Source organism: Amblyomma maculatum, chromosome 6 (genome assembly GCF_055883805.1).
Source record: "Amblyomma maculatum isolate TAMU_Amacu chromosome 6, ASM5588380v1, whole genome shotgun sequence".
NCBI lineage: Eukaryota > Metazoa > Arthropoda > Arachnida > Ixodida > Ixodidae > Amblyomma > Amblyomma maculatum.
In genome coordinates this window covers 82,495,418-82,512,647 of record NC_139349.1, presented here as the reverse complement: position 1 = coordinate 82,512,647, position 17,230 = coordinate 82,495,418, and the positions used below count along the sequence as shown (strand labels likewise).

The window sequence follows — 17,230 nt, the reverse complement described above, 5'->3', positions numbered from 1 at the left end:
GCATTTGTACTCAGCAAAAAACACGTTGCAATGTTAAATAAATATAAAATAAATAGTTTTCCTTTCATTTGTTGAGCTATCAGAGGGTTTTGGGATTTATTCATGACACAAATTCGAATGATCCAATTCATATTTTAATAATTAAATTATATTAATGACGCAGGAACTAACACTAACGCTGGAAACACGGATCTTACACGCTGCCACCAAGCATAACAAACACTTCGGAGACATAAAGCCAAAACATACCTACTCGATCTTTTCGTCCGCATTCAGTCAAGTGTGCTCAACTTAACATTATTATTCTGCTACGTATTGTATTGTATGCCCTCCTCTGCAAAAAATTTGACATTGTCATTATCATTGAGTAAAAAGCATGTGGCGTGGCCGGACACTTATTTGCCAGCAGCTGAGTTCTGTGAGGTTACGAGAATATGACATGGTCAACTTGGCACAACCTGTCAACTGTGTATAGCTCTTTTTTGAGACTAGAATCAAACCCGGGACTCTTGAATCCAGAGCAAGACGTGCTACCTATAATCCACGCAGGCACGTTCATAAGGCTTGGTTTAAAGTAGGGCTTCGCATCTTTATCAAGTGGTCTTTCACATGTACAGTCTCGTCCACTTCTAGCTGTAACAGGGCCACTGCTTTCAAAGCTTCATTTCATCCGACCAGGCCATGCAATAAAGCTATAGGTGGCAGGCCATGTGAAGCAACACGTCCCGGTCCCTCTGTGCTTGCATCGCTTTTCATCTATATGTTGCTGCATCAGACGCAATGTTGTTTTGAAAGCAGTGACAGTGTTATAGCTAGAAGTGGATGACCCTGTACCTTACGACAGCATGCTTAATAAATATGTGCAAAGTAATAGCAGTGCAAATTAAGGGGATAGTGAATTGATAAGCAAAGTGCATGTATGCAAACAAAGATCTGAAAGAAAAAAAAAAAAAGCAGACAGTAGCCATTACCACAGAGCCCAAGTGCACACCAAATTTCTTATCGGTGGGGCCAATGTGAAACAACAGTTTCAGTTATTCCTTTTAGGACATTTCAATCAGACCAGTTTCTTAGCTCTGGCAAATAGATGTGTTCCGAATAAAGAAGAAAGAATAAAGTTTGATATAAAGTAATGGTAGACTATAACATGCTACCATGCATGCCATTGCCCAAGTTAAATATACGCATGGCTAGCAACTGAAAATCTTTATTACAGTAAATCGAAGCTGTGGGAACTGGAGCACTTGCAGTGATGCCATTAGTGTATATTGTACATATATATCATTCAAGCAAGCTCTACTATTCTCACTATATCGTTTTGTGCGTGCAAGTAAATTCTCATATGCAGGTATCTTCATGAAAAACTTGTACCGGTACTCTTTTACCACAAAGGATTATTCATCGCTGGCAAACGCTGTCCAGTGCCATGCAGAATTATAGAAGAGTACAGGAGAAGTTTTCATGTATGCAATGAATTTTGTGAAAAAAGTGCCATGCTTTGTTTTGCAAATGGCCGAATAAAAGGGTGGTTAAAAGGTCCAGACAGCAATTTTCGTACATTGCAATGGCCACTGTTACACTATTAATAAGGGCTTTTAAAGCATAAAGAAGGGAAGATAAGTATACTATAGCAGACCTGTAAACCAGAAGAGTACACCAGCAAGACATGAAATGTGAATTGGTGGCATGTTTGCTGGCACAGCATCAACTATGTGGTGAATATGAATATGCAACACAATTCAAAACTGTCTGTGGTATTATTTAATTATACGTTCTCAAAAAATGTATCACACTTTGTCATTTTACTTCTGTGATAAGTTTAGCTGGAGACGCAAGCACACACTGCACGAAGATTAAAGCGGTCGCCTCAACCGCTTGCTGTCACCTCACGCCTTTTCCACTGCGTAACCCCCCCCCCCCCCCCCCCGTTCCAAAAAACAAAAAAAAAAAAAAAAAAAAGGTGTACAAGCTCTAAGATGTTAATGGCATGGTTGTATTGCACACTGGTTCACTGACCACAAGCCAAAAACAAATGGGGTGAAATAGCACCCGGTTTCTATTACATATATTTCATGCTCTTTTTATGCCTGCAGAGTTGCTTAGCAGATAGGAGATGCTGTGATCAAATTTAAGGCTCAGTTTGAAAATCTGATAGTGGTACTTCATCTGGCCATTGGTGTTCAACATGTTTCATGTCCTGTGTCCCAACCCTGATATTTTCTACCGCGATGAAAACTCATTGTCTTGCAGCTACTTTTGCAGCAAGGACTCCTGTCCACCTCATGTGACCAAGAAGCCAGTGAATTCAACAACTTTCAACTGAATTGACCAAGATGAAAGTTAACTCTCTTTTCTAGCTACAACTGACGTTACAATAGTCTCCTGATCATATCCACTGCATGCTTGCAAGTCTCCTTCTGTTGCTGCCAACGTTTCCCTTCGCAGCCATTTGTCCAGCTTCTGCATATTTCCTCATTTTCCTTTTGTCAGCTATAATTACTGGCAGTTTTCTTCAGAAAAAAAAAGGTGAGGCTGCATCATGCATTTTTTCTTGGTGCCTTACTTTCTGCTGTTTGATTCCAAGGTCTCTTCAACCGCATTTGGTTGATGTTGCTTGCATTTACCTTTCCTAGGAATTCACTTAGCTTTCCTGCTTTGTTGAAACAAATAACCATTACCGTGAGTCCGGTTTGCTGCATTTAGTGTTCCAGCAAGGTCTGTTTTTACCATGCTTACTTCCACAAAGAAACCTCATTTGTTCCTTGATACCTGATGATCGCCAGTCTATCAAGCTAATTCCATCATGGTCCTATCTGTAATGCACTGTGCATCCACAATTTGCTTTGAAGCTTTTTTTTTTGTTAACACTCTGCTAAGGAAGCTGTAGCAGAAAGCTGTCTGTTAATTAAGACAGGCCAGTTTTATCGCTGCCAGCACTATACAACAATAGGGCGTTATAGCATTCCGCCAAAACATAATTTCCACGGCTGGGATTCAACCCTGCAACAGTGGGTTCAACAGCCAGTGAGCCCTCATGGCAGACGATTTAAGACTATAAAGCATCACTCTCAAATTAAGCTGCACAACAGAAGGAATTGAACAAAAAAATATCAAATGATTTTTCATCCCACTGTGTGCCTCTAAATATGCTTGGATAAACAGTTCAGGCTATTGCACCAATAAAGAGTCATCACTCACGATGCAATAAAAAATGCATTTACTTCTGCCAGGACCACACGATAGTGGCATAAAAAGAGCAGACAGTCACAGGTTAGGACACGCAAGTTCTTCAGGCAAGGCCCTTTGTGGGAATTTGGGGCCGAGCCATCATCGGTGCGCCGTCCACAGCCTCTGGCTCCTGTCTAGAAACACCACCCGCGCAGTCGACTGGCAAAGCAAACGTCCAGCAAGAAGCGCCTCTTCACGATGGACAGTGTACACAGCTTGTGCATAGAGTTCGCTTCGAAACCTAAGAGACCAGGAAGAAACAAGTGCAATGTGGGTACTTTATATTGGGCTTGAACCGACGACTAAGCATTTCAATGTAAATATATGCCCAGTTGATCACTTTTTAGGCAGCCGCTGTGGTGATACATGGACTGTCACAACCAAGAACACTATGCGCCACATGGCACGCAGCTGAGCAAAAGAAAGCTGCATTGCAGTGCCATCTAGATGCGACACCGGAAATTGAGACAGCTGATGGTGGGGGCCCTTGTTTAACTGCAGGCATGTAGCATAGCTCGTTTTAAATGCAACACTTGCCCTCTCACATAAATGCCAAGCGACGCCCCGACAGAAGCAGCCCATGGCCCTACTTTCATTTTGAGTCTCCATTTAAAAGAAGAAACAAAAGAAAGGGCTATGGGACTAGGAACTGCTACAGCGCTGCTCGACATTTTGGCAAACTGTAGCGCGTTACATTGAGATGAGTCAAACAGCATGCCTGCAGATAACAAGGAAGGACCCAATGACTGTCCGATCCTAGATGATGCGTGTAGATAACATTGTTATGCAGCATTGCTTCACTCCACCGCCCGCCACGTGGAGTACTATACCAATTTTGCTCCTGATAATACATTGCGAATGCCAGCAACTAGATAGATTTGCACAATCACCACTCTCAGAATTAGACAATAGAGGGCCATATTAGACAAAGCTACTACGGGCATAACGAAACAAATTCAACTATCTGCATCCTGAAAACAGTGTAGATAAGTGTTATTAGCAAGCTTATTTAGCAGAAAGAAGCACAATCAGCAAGAAGCATAATCAGCAGTACATCTAGCCCCCTAGCGGAAAGGCAACTCAATATCAGGTTTAAAAGATAACATGCTCAATTTCATTGGTGACATAAGAATTACATTTCTTGTTACCCCGGTTGGTTTTTAAATAAATTACAGGTTTTACTGCTACACACGTCAAATTAAGATTTGGAGGTGCACAACAGGTAGGGACTAAAACAACTAGCCAAAGGATAGCCACACAAGCAAGGTATGGTGACAGCAGTGGTCAGACCTGGCTACTACTGCGTGCCAGTGACAGGCTGCACAGGTTTCCCTTGGCTGGCTTCCAGAACTCGAGTGACAACCTGGGTAAACAAAGGAAACGAAAACGAGTAGTTTAAAAACTGTAGTCATTATTTTCAGACATGCTAAAACACTCTACAGATGTTTCAGCTTGAAGGACGGGCAACGAAACTTTTTTTTCTCCTTATTAATCAGGGGGGCAAAGCGTGGCGAGGAGGTTGTGCTACCCTCGCATAGCGCTATGTTATTAGTGGGTTTGAAAATTACCTAACTATTTTCACTTTACTCGCACAAAAGACTAAAAGTAAACCCATATGATATTAAAGATCAGAAGAAAATGTTTTAATATTGCACGTTTTTAAACTTGTAAAATTTGAGCGATATAAAGGTTGATAAAGGTGTACTTGCGGTAGTTTCGCATCGCTCCACCTGCTGTATGTACTGCGTTTTACTACAGGCAGCATGTACTGCACGAGTTGTTTCCTGCGCACACTATAGTTAATAGTAATCCTTGTGCGCACGTCGGTCGATCTCGCGCGGGAAACTCGGTTCTTGGAGCCGATCGCAGTTTAGCGGCCTGTTCCCAGCATCCAAGCGGACACCTGAAACTGCCAGAAAAGCCAACGCTCGCGCTAGATTGAGTCAGTGGGCCATGCGAGAGCAGTCTTGCCTTCGCTCGAAAGCTATATGACACAACCAACACAATCATCCACTCCTACATTACACCCCATCAGTTGTTTTGCCTGGTAGGCGCAGTGAGCTCGCAGCACGCTGAAGCTTGGTCCACGCCATGCGATCTACCGCTGTCTCAGGCACAGAGTTTCAGCCCAATGCCACCATCATGTGCAAAACAAGATGTCGAAAGGGATCAGGCATTTTGTTTTATGTGTTATTACTGTTTTTTTTTCCACTTCAAATCATATCTCCCCACCTGCATTTCTTTATCACTGTATTTCTACCGATTCTCGTATCTTGCTCGCCAAGACTCGCCACCACCTTTGACCAGCCTTCTAACTCGCACAGTCGCCTAGACTTGTCAAACAAACTAGGAAACATTGAACTAGCAATATTGGATTGTGCCGCAGCAGCGTTCCACACACCGCACTGCACCTACTGCGATCTGAGACGCCCGCGGCTTCCATGGTCCCTGTTTTGCCAATGTTGCCAAGTTGGTACGGCGTAATTAGCGCTAGATTTTATCCAAAAGTCACGTGGAAAGTGCTGGCTACGACTACCATGCGCAAAGTATCATGATGGATGCAAACATTAGCAAGGGAGTGGAGAGGGCTTACAAGGGAATGTCCCCGCAGCTTTTGCTGTAGTCTTGGTTGCATTAACTCTACAGCATTAATGATGTACCCATGCTGGAACTAAAAAAAGAGTATACTTATACCCTAGTTACACATGTGTACAGCAACTCTGTCAGAATTCCCATCTCTAGTTTCCATTTTTGAGTGCCGAGTTCGGCAGAGTGTTGCTGATATAGCAGCAAATGTAAGTCATGAGGGGGAAGAGAAAATGTTGCAATGACACCGAGACTGCTCTTGACTAACTACGTCATACTTTTTCTTCTTGAGGCACGGACCTTGCTATAATAATACGGAGCACGCATCAGCAACAAGAGCTTTTGTCACACATGACCTCTGAAATAATAGGAAGTATCTTATACATATGTTAGCACATGCTGCTGGTGCAATCGCGTACAGATATAAGTAACCATTACAAACCTCTCACGGAATATGCGAGAAAATTTTAACCCCCCCCCCCCCAGTAGAGTGCTCCATAATATTTTGGCTATACAAGCCTCCGCATTGACATCAGTGAAATTTTTATGAAGTAGCCCAACTTCCTCTCCTCTGGGCACTAATCTGTGAGCTAAGATGGGTTTGAATGCTCTTTACGCTCACTACAAAACACTTATCAACCATCCTGTCAGTGACATTTGAAACGAGCATTCCTTTTCCAAGCGGAAGGTGCACCTTGTAGCTTCTGTAATAATAAGCAATTGTGCACAGACTCTTCTAACACTGAATGTGCGCCAAGTTACAAGTACAGCTGACTGAACGAAACCAGCTTTTTCACAATGGTAAATATGTATGAAAGTGACTTCAAGACAGGACAGCATGTCTTTCAAGCCTTAATTCATTTAAAAGGTTTTTAAATTTAACTTCAACAATAATGTGCAACTATGCACATCCGTATGAAAGACGCAATGTTGCACGTGCCCGTGGTGCTTGAAAAGTAGATCGTCCTCAAAGTGCAGCGGCAAAGAAGATGGTTAGGTGAACATTATTTTCAGAGCAGATAAATATGCACAAATGTTGGACAGCCTTAGGACACAAATGGAAACTGCGATTATTTTTATTACAACGATTAGTAGGCTACAGGATATAGCCATTGCATAGAATTGAGATCCATAGAAAAAGTTTCATATTTCACAGACTTCCCAATACAAGCATTCAACAAGAGCCACAGAATACTGAGGCTGGCATTTGACGTTTCTGCTCAGCATCAATGCCTTTTGGTTTCCAATCAAGCAAACGGAAAAGTGGCAGGCATTTTGGGGTTTGAAGAAGCGAGACTTTTTCTTTTCTTCTGCAGGCTGCTTTATAAATGTGAAACTTAAGTGTGAAGTAGTCTTAACTTACTTCCTCAAAGTCAGGGAAGCGGTCATTTTTGAGCTTGGAGTACACCGCTAGGCCGTTGATCTCAACTTCAAAGGACCCTGCAGTGGTGACAACATACAAAGTGAACATCATTTGGTAACAATTGCATCAACACTAGGCCAACTACTGCCACTGTCATACTACTGTCACTGCTGTATTTTCAGATCCCATTTGCCACATGCTCAGAATGCAGTCACAAAACCCAGTTATATTCAGTAGCAGAGGCCAGCACATATTTTTAAATCTTTTTAAAGGTAACTATCATTTATCTGCAGAAACACTTTCACGGATTACTTGCACATGGCTGCATAAGAGTAAGTAATAGAATGTTTCATCTTTTAACCAAGAAAGTATTTGTTATCTCCAGCTTTTAGGACATGCTATCCTGGCATTTGAACTCAGTCAAAATTATATATTTTGAGGCACAAACATAAGACCTGCTGCAAGTTATGTTAGCTTTTTATGCTCGGTTGCACTCTATAGTACTTTCCATGCCCTAAAAGCCCACAATTCCCTTCTTAAAGTATGCAAAAGTAAAATATTTTTCTCAATGCAGATTGATCTGCAACCCAGGAATTATAGTAGGCAATGAACTCACCTGGACTGACATATTTTTTTTTTCTTCAAACAATAGCTTTTTGCCTTCTTCCTTGGTTATAAGCTAGCACGCGTATCTTACCTCTGAAAAATTTTACAGGCAATTTTTTTTCACCTACTAACTGACTGCTGAGAAGCATCACGCCGTCAACAAGTGCTGCAGGAACTAGGTAATCCTTTACCACAGCAGGAAAGTTGTTAAACATTACTTCCAGCAAATCTTCTACTATACTTTAAGGACGGCTACAAAAAAGAGTAATGATTTCAAAAATGACAATACAATGTGACACACTACCATTTCCAGTACTTGCTTACTTCACAATGACCATTTATTTAGTGTGATATCAAAATGGTAACACATTACTGGAGAGAATTATAAGAATTGGGAATATATGTACAATTTATTTTGTCCATGCACATGCACTGAAAGGGGACAAGCTAGGCAGCTGTACAGTATTTAGGACTTTGCAGCTATAGTTTATTGTATTATGTGTTCTTTCTATTCTGTTCTAATTTCGGTTTCTGTTGTTCTGTGGATTGTGCTGTATTTGTGTTTTTGTCTTCACTTGGATTCAGTCTTCATTGGTCATGTGAGCTGAGACTATATATAGCCAACGCTGGAATCAATAAAGGGCATTCGACGCGAAGCCCAGTCGAGTGACCCCATCTCCTCTTCTTAACGCCCGACTCAGCCGACACAACCGTTTCGATTTAATTTTTGGTTCTCCGGATAACTATCTAAAGCGTTGTGTGTAAACACATGCTGACAACAAATATGCACTTACTTGTACGCCCTGTGGCACCTGTCACAGTGGCATGGGGTACTTTAGCGAGTATCCGCCGTTTCAGGTCTTCAAAACGAGGGGCGTAACCTCATCCACCACTAGGGAAGCCAAAAAGCAGGTAACCAGTTTAGCTGATGTCACACACACAGCACTGACAATTACATACAGCTATGTCATATACGCAGCCACAATACCAGGACGAACCAGCAAGTAATGAGCAAAAAGGTAACGCAAGAATGCTTTAAAAACAAACTGTCAAAACTTAAAGCACTTTGCACCATAAAAAACTAGTATTTTTACCATGTGAATTTAGTAACCAACAATTTTCAGAAAGAAAATATGTTTGCCACAAAAGCAGAAGCATTTGATGAGGGATAGAAAAACAGCGTTTTGTATACAGCACTGCACAGTTCAGAATGCAGGTAACAAAAAGAAGATGCTACAAAAGACAACCTACATGCTTACATGAAAGCCTGGAAAAACTCTTGTATGCATTCCACAACTGCCCCACACTGTTTTCACATGGCTAAGCTAACCCCCGAGTGAAATTGTTTGTGCAAAATGTGTGACATATATAACATATAGGCCATTTTACGACCCTTAGAGAAACCGGTTTGACTGGGCTGTTAAGGGGGGAAGTTGTCAACACTTTCCTGTGCCACTCACCAGAGCAGCCCAGCTCCCCAATACGGCAGCACCCTTCACCCCTTTGTAAAATCGTGTGCACTTTTCAGGGCTTTTTGCTAAGCATGAGAGTTTCTGTTGTCTATAGCATGCTTCCTTTTGTCAGAAACATTCTTAATTTCTCAGTGCCGTCGAAGTGCACTCTTTACATGAATAGTGAATTTTCATGTTCTTAGATAAGCACAAAAATCACGGCTCAAACATTCGAACTGAGTTTTGCTTGCTCTAAAAAGTAAGATATATAATCCCTTGCACAGAGCATCCATCATCAGCATGAACAACATATATGCTGCCGCATGTTCACGATGAATACACCAGGGCCAACAGCAATTGTGTTAGTGCTACAGTTGCAACTGACGATGCTCTGAGGTATGTTATATGCTGGGTCCTCGAAGGGACTGCGAGACACTGGGAGATTAAAAAAAACGAAGTGTCTAAAGGTACGTCCGACGTATCCATTCGATTCTCGTAAAGATACGGCGGACGTCAATATACAGGCTCATGGCTGTATGCACGTCGAGCGCGGCCACATTCCGCTTGCTACGCGTGAATGGATATCAGCTATCCGCGACTCTCGATGAGGTGCTACGAAGAGTGCATCCGTTCTAACATAGATCACGGTCTTCACTCAGGATTGTGTACGGCAAGCATCGCTGTCACGCACATAGCTGCAGGCGATGCTACGTACTGCACCAGCTCCACCAGCTGGCATCGAGATACGCACATTCACGAGCAGCTTTCGCTTCGCACTAAACTATCACCTCGATCTGCCCGTAATGCGAGCGAGCTATTCCTAGCATTTACGCTGTCTTAGGTCCTGCATCGACCTCCGAAGATCTAGCGCCGGCACAACACACACACACCTCGCCGTGCAGAACATTCGGCAGTCCAAAGTATGTATGTGAAATGGCATTATGCTCGTTCCGCTTAGCAGACCGAGGAAAAAGGATGTTTCTAGTTAAATTATTCGTTTAAATTCTACCTCAGAGCCGTGGCAGAAGACATGCCGAATCTACTAGAGGCCTGCGCTGCTACTGCGGCGAGCTGCACATCGACTCGTCGAGGCGAAGACCTGCACCGCACCGCAAGAGTGCACAACCGGAAAGCCGGAAGCGCGAATGATCCGAATTCCCTGTGAACGGCAATGTTCTTTGGTATTTATGGGAAGACTGGATTAAAGTGCTTAGCCTGCTTCTTTTTCTTGTCGTTGAATTTTGCGTACATGTAGTTTAAACCCCCGCATGCTCGAGGTTAGCATGACCTGACTGAACGGCCGCGCAGCTTTGAAACGATCAGGATCGATATGCATGCATCGCCGGACTTAGGTACGCGGTAGAAAATGTGCGCTGCACATTTCGTTGCAGAAGCTGACTCTTGGAATTTTTCAGAGTGTGCAATGCAAGTGATCGTTGCTACAACCACGAATCCATGTTCCAAAGGCTGGCCTACCCCGAGGCGCATAAATGTTCAACCGTGGACGTATCAATGATCGAAGAGAGGACAGATTTTCACAATATTGGGCGCGAAATCGATAGCTACCAGTGCTCAGTGTTAGAGAAATTGTGCCTTGATCATGCGCAATTCAGTGTTTCAGGTGTGGTCAGTAGCTATAAGTTTGAACAGTTCGCCTGTCAAGTCAGCGGCGCCAGCGATAGACCGGCGGAGCGATTTTCCACGCTACACCGCTGTCTTGCTAGAAAGCCTACCTAGGCGGCGTTTGACATTCAGCTGCTTTTTGTGGGCCCCGTAATTGAAAGCAACGCCTTCAGAAATGCGTTAAATGCTCAAAAATGTATTCTCTTCAACAGTTTCACTCCAGGCTGTCAAAGCAGGCGGACGTTGATAAAACAGTTGAGCACTCCAGTCTTTAGAAATCTGTAGAATCGCCTTCAGTTTGTAAAATTATTGGAATAGGTCACTTTCCGATCGCTGGGACATAGACTCTCATGACAGCGCTTTCACGTGAATAAGGACCACACCAGACCGAAAGCTTGTCTCATATAACATAGCTAACTAAGGTATACCTTACAGCATTGTGTTGATTTTTATGGTGTATAAGCGACTAATGCTGCCATGCACCAAGAACAAGGTTTAATGTATTTATTTTGTGTGTAATGACTAAAATGTTTTTTAGGAAGTAGCTTGTTTAGGAACATTTTAGGAAACCAAAAATGCAGGAAATTTGCACGTCTCTCCTAGGATCATGCTGGGATGGAAAGGGATCTGTTGCAAAATTGTACAAAATGTTTCCTCTTATTTTCTCGACTCTGGCGCACGTGTAAGATATGGTTTATTGTTCATCTCCACACTCCTTGCATATTGGTTTGTCCTCTTTCATAAGTATGAAGCTGTGTGTGAGGTGTGGGTATGTGTTTTGTGAAGATGACCTAAAATGGCCTCCATGTTGTGTTTTTGATTACTGCATGATTTCCATTCCTTAATGACAGGTTTGACAAGTATAGTTTGCAGTTTATTTCAATGTTTCAAAAATCCTGCCATTTCACTTTCACTTTTCTTTGTACAAGCTTCTTGGTATCTTCATGCAGCATATTCACCCTCTGTAATTTAGCATTGTGTCAAGGTAACCTGGTTATTTCTTTTCATCACCTTTTAATCCTTGGAAGTCATAGAAATAAATGAGATCCACAATCATGAGCTATCTAGGGTATGCATATGTCCATCGCTCAGTGGAATGGTGTCAGTACACTGTTAGAACAGGTCTTGTGGTAACAACAACCATTGTCTGAGGTGGTCCTTTAATGGGCATTGAAATGCTATGTAACTACAGGTACTGATAAAACTCTTGATCATGTTATGAGATGATGCGATCCTTGCATGCATATGGGTATACATTTCAGAATCTGCAGTGCACCACTTGACCATTTGCCACCAGTTTGTGTGAAAATGTATTTTTCATGCATGTTAACCAGTATTTAACAGATGACCCCTGTGCACAAGCCAAAAGTGCCACGAGCCAAATCTCACGAGGCCACACGACATGGCAGGAACTGTTAAGTCAAGCTTACAAAGTTATATTTTAAATATGTTCTGGGATGTTTCAGCTCCAATTAAGAAAGGTTGAGGCTTACAGAGGTCTATGCCAGGTTGTCTATCACCTTACAAGGCAGCCTACGACCGTATGCTAATGAGTATATCTGAGATAACAGAGACATGAATTAAGGAATCAGTAATTATGTTTGTAGCAAAGGGCATGTAAATTAACGGGAATCCACAGTGGGATCTGCAGACAAAAACCATTACCGCTGGCACACCATACCCTTACAGGTGGAGATTAGGAGTCTCCCTAATTTTTTTTCTGCTCAAAGCTTGTCATTTCCTTCATTCTTCCAGATGAGGAAGATGTGAAAATGATAGCATCGAAAATTCCAGAGACCATCGTTAACAAGGATGCTGATCCCAACAGCGTAAAAAGGAATTTAAGAAAAGATGGGTGACTAGTAATGCTGGCAACAGTTGAAGCTAAGTGGAAAGGCATGAAATTGAAATGCAACTTATACAGACATATGCAGACATATGTTGCGAGACGACCAGTCTGTGGTGTGCGACATCTGTCTCCGTTAGTTTCATCAAGTGATTGGCCGAAGCAGATGGGGCTTGTTGTTTTGTGATAAGTGCAGTGTAGTAGCATAGATGCATCCTTGCCCATTAATAATTGGAGTGGAGTAAGTGCATTGTTTTGTTTTTGTAAGATGTTCATGGTTTCCATGCAAACATTATGAGAATTTTTTTCCTAGAGAATATTTGCTGAAATGTGAATATAATGTGCAATAAAACTAGTGTTTTCTTGCTATTTACTTTTCCTTGTATACATTAGTTCTGTGAAGAAAACCACAGGCTAGAAGGAAATGTAATGGCATGCATTTTGATACTTGGCCCCGTTGTGCTGGCTCAGTAGTTAGAGTGCTTGGCTGCTGAACCCAAAGATGCAGATTTGGTTCCAGCCAGAGCAGGAGCATTTCAATAGAGGCGAAACAATAGGCCGTCATGCACCGTGCGGTGCCAGTGCATGTGAAAGAACCCCAGGTGGTCGAAATTATACCGGAGCCCTCAACTATCGTGTTCCTCACAGCCGTAGTTATTTTGGGATGCTAAACCAGATATATATCACATCATACTCTGAGTAAGATGCTATTCAAGGTCAGTTAATCATACACTAAATGATAAATTTTTTTCTGCATGGTACAACAGCTGTTGTACAATTTTACTTTAGCCTTCATGAAGAATATCACACTGGCTCCACATGGCCTTCTGTTGACCCTTGATATGCGTCACAATCACACACTCGAGTATGTATTTGTCTAAGGGCACCTATGCATGCAAGGGACCGTTACTTTCCATTTGTCAGAACTGAAATGCACGATCCACATCATTTCTGTAATTCAACTGCCTGCTATTTGAACTGTGCAGCATTGATGCAAGTTTCAAAGAACTGCAATTAGCAAATTAATCCAAGCAGGAAACCATGCCAAGAACTGCTTTGGTTTCATCTTTAACAACTGTTTGAGAACTAAAATTAGCCAAATGTTGCAAAACATAGATGAGAGGTAACAAAATCTAAAAAACAATGCAGCCTACCTGTGGCATGTAGAGTTTCACATCCTAAAGTGACATATGTAGCTATGAAAAATACCGTAGTGGAGAGCTCCAGACTAATTTGACTGCCCGGGCTTTGTACTTTGCGTTGACATCTTGCAGGAAACAGAAGCATTTGCATTTCACCTGCACCAAAGTGCAACTGCCATCACTGGCATTAAACATCACGACCTTGGGGCAAGTAGCCGAACGTGCCACTAAGATGTCGCAGCGTCTACGTACATGCTATACACATCAACCTTTCTAGCATTAAAGCTGTCACATGCATGGCAGATATTCATGTTCAGCTTCGGACTGACAAGTTTAAAAGTGTACTATTTGTTTTTGTCTAGAATGAAAAACAAAGGAAACTAAAGAAAAACGAAAAAAAATGAACATATGTTGAAAAAGCACTAGTCATTAACACATAAAGCATATTCGTTCCTTTATTAATGATAAAGTGGCCTTCAACAATAGTACAAAGCCTGAACATTTAGGAAGGTGCTGTGCCAGGCAGCTATTTTACAGAAACCTGAACCATTTCACTTGTAGTAATGCGCATCCCGGCGGTGTGGGCTGGGCACTTATTTTTCGGTCCACTCCAACATGCGAAAACTGCATCATGTGCATTCCCATTTTCCGAGTTTTGAGCTCTGTAGTGCAGGCTAACAAATTGCCGATGACTTATTTTCGTCTGATTCTTGTACAGCGCGTGTAAATAAATTACCACTGCACCTAATAAACACTGACATGCACGTGCAACATCGCCGATCATACGGACACACTGATGTCCGTCCGGACATCGGCGCACTCATCACAGCACTCTTCGTAGTCTCACACAGCCACTCTAGTAGGACGTAATCCGTACGTCACAGCATCTCACGGTAAGCACAAACCACACCTCCAACAAACACGAATGACTCGATGCTTGGGCTAGAGACACGCCGGCGGCACCTAGCTTTTTCAGCGCCGCTTGTATATGTACTACGTGGAACTTGCAGCACCAAACTTCAATGCGAGCAGAAAGCGATGCGTTACGTGACGCATCTCATCACAGATGAAAGTGAGCAAACTTTGAAGAATCAAAACTACATAACTACATAACGACCGTCGTAGACGTTAATCCACAAGATAACGAGGACCAAATGAGCGGGCCGCGGGCTGGCTGTCAACACTGCGATTACATGCGCTTGCGCTCTGGTCGTGCTTGCCACCCTGCCGCGGTCCAACTCACGTAAACCTATCATCATGCCATCACGTAGTATATCACCCATTCTAGGCACTATTCTTGCCACTGTACTACTCTTTGTAATTTCACATTTCAAGCATGCAGTATGTATTACAGGAGGCTATGGTTTTACATACTTCTTGCACCTCGCACGTACACCTCACACAAACTTCGATTTGGCTACATATGGCTACCATGTTGTTGCTACAACGCTACAACCACATCTGGGGATCTCGGATCCGTCCGGCTTTCCCGACGGATCCCAAGGCCCATATCGGAGAAAAATGCGTTGGGTCCGTCGGAAGAACCCTGCCGATCGGGTCCGCCCGCCGTACCTCTGAAAAATATTTCCCGGATCCGTCCGTCGTATCCCGAAGAAAAACGCACCGGGTCCGTCGGACGTACCTTTAAGACCATTGATCGGGTCCGTCCGACGTACCTTTAGCCACAGCCTAAAAAAAATTATGCCGCGCAGACTGCGTTCTCGCAGCTCTTTCCGACAACAAATTGGGCAAGGTGACCGCTTTGACACCCGCGCTTATGCAGCGATATCGATGTCTTCGCAGCAGCACACTTTTGATTCTAAAGACATTAAAGACGTTTTTAACTTTGCCAGAATTGTAGCCGCGAGCCGGCGAGACAGCCGGCACACACGCATACCGTTTCCGTAGTTAGCAACGTTCTATGGCTACGTGATGGAATTCGAGCGCGACCGGGTCGCGAATTCGAGTACCAATAAGTTTAATTGTTTCCGTGGCTGTGAGATGCAGCAACCGACCGAGCAACCAGTATTCACCGGCAATTATTCATCGATCTCTCAGTGCGACTGACCGCCCGCAGCTACACGGAATATTGTCCCCGTGTGAACACGTGCGATTCCTGCATTAATCTAAATTCATGGAGAGCACAGGATCGACCGCTCGAACTCTCGGTTATAAGCACAATTAGCACGGCCTGATACAAGTGTCGACACACTTCTGTATCGCGCGATTCACGAAACAAAACGCCCGCACTTACCAGTACTCGACATGCACTTTCACTGCTGTCTGTCCTGCCATTCTGGATTAAAATAGGTTGCGAAGCCTGTAAATAAAAGAAAGCAAATTTCCTCTACGTCGTCTTTGTTTTTACTTAGAAGGGTGCAGCGTTAACCCTACCTTAAAGGTGCGCAGACGACGCAAGAGCACAAACAAACGCACCAGCTGCTGCCCGGGCTGACCGGAATAGCGAAGTGCAGGCGGCGCAACGGCGCCGGCTGTGTGGGCGTGCCGCCAAATTCCTCCTTTCTCCCTTTCCCCATATCATATCAGCAGCACGGTCGCGGAGCAAAAGGAAAAGCAGGCAAAAAGTGCTAGCGTTGTGCGGATTGTGCGCGCCGGAGGACACGCAGCGGACGCGTATGCTGCGATACGTCGAACGCGAACGAGTCAGACTAGTAGAAAAATAAATTTATTGCCAAGTACGAAGAGCGTTTAGGATCGTACGTGTCCCGGAAATGGCGGCCATATTTTAATACAGGCGAAACACAAAATACGCGCTACAACATAAAAACAAACAAACCAAAATAAAACAGCAGTAAGCGCTTGTGCATTACTCCGGTGAACAGTAATACCCATGTCACGCGGGCACTTGTAAGGCCTTTGAAATTAAGGCTCTTTACTCTAAAGGAGGCATTCAAGTTTTAGGGCGAAAGCCTTTCTATAGGCAGGGAATGAAATTTCTCGCGCGAGATCTGTGTGCAAGATCTGTCATATTCCGCACGATTCTGCGAGATGTGTTCTTTGACTAGCGTTAAAGGCTGAGCCACAAGTGTTTTATCTGTTGTAGGCCGTCGTTGCACCCACTTCGGTGACGGACGACGGCCGTTGCGACGCGTGTTTTTCTCTCCCTCTCTTTCACTGTTTTCTTTCTTTTCTGTTAAGGCGAATTCCTGTCTCAACGTTGTCGACAGAAGGCTGTCAGCCGAGGTGGCACGCTTTTGAGAGCGAGAGTTAAAAATAAATTTATAAACCTTGTCTCCACCGGGAAACGAGCCTCCATCCCTTGGATCCCCAGCCAGCTTGGCGTCCAGCGCGCCCCGCCCTGGATTCTTTTTCGTTATTGCATGGAAGTACTTCGAGCCCAATTTAACCAGGTCGCATCCCGCAA

General features: G+C 43.4%; 1 pseudogene across 1 annotated transcript; it reads right to left on the bottom strand.

Annotated features, from left to right (window-relative positions):
* Nucleotides 1-3,194: 3,194 nt before the first annotated feature.
* On the bottom strand, nucleotides 3,195-16,387 carry LOC146186116 (migration and invasion enhancer 1-like; annotated as a pseudogene). The gene is made up of 6 exons (XR_014708077.1): nucleotides 16,240-16,387; nucleotides 16,100-16,165; nucleotides 8,578-8,675; nucleotides 7,178-7,254; nucleotides 4,519-4,591; nucleotides 3,195-3,469 (listed from the first exon to the last, which is right to left on the bottom strand). The product of XR_014708077.1 is annotated as a migration and invasion enhancer 1-like (transcript).
* Nucleotides 16,388-17,230: the final 843 nt, after the last annotated feature.